Source organism: Vicugna pacos, chromosome 7 (assembly GCF_048564905.1).
Source record: "Vicugna pacos chromosome 7, VicPac4, whole genome shotgun sequence".
NCBI lineage: Eukaryota > Metazoa > Chordata > Mammalia > Artiodactyla > Camelidae > Vicugna > Vicugna pacos.
Window position 1 is genome coordinate 46,506,133 of NC_132993.1, and position 315 is coordinate 46,506,447.

At 37.5% G+C, this 315-nt stretch overlaps 1 non-coding gene across 1 annotated transcript; it reads right to left on the reverse strand.

The window, feature by feature from the left end:
- Positions 1 to 208: 208 nt before the first annotated feature.
- Positions 209 to 315, reverse strand: LOC116278824 (U6 spliceosomal RNA). Its single transcript, XR_004188182.1, has one exon. It is a non-coding gene; the product is annotated as a U6 spliceosomal RNA (small nuclear RNA).

Sequence of the window (315 nt, forward strand, 5' to 3'; positions counted from 1 at the left end):
TTTCTGATATGTTGTCAACTAGTTCTTGAAGTTCTTGTTTTGAGTAAATGGCAGAGTTGGAGTCAAACCTTGGCAAGTCTGCTCTCAGGTCCAAGTGACTTCTAAGCCTGTGTTCTCTCTCTCTCTCTCTCTTTTTGGTTGGATTTCCTTTTATTTTTTGTTTAATTTTTAAAAATTGAAGTATAGTCAGTTTACAATGTTGTGTCAAAAAAATATGGAACGCTTCACAAATTTGCATGTCATTCTTGTGCAGGGGCCATGCTAATCTTCTCTGTGTTGGTCCAATTTTTGTATATGTGCTGCGGAAGTGAGCAC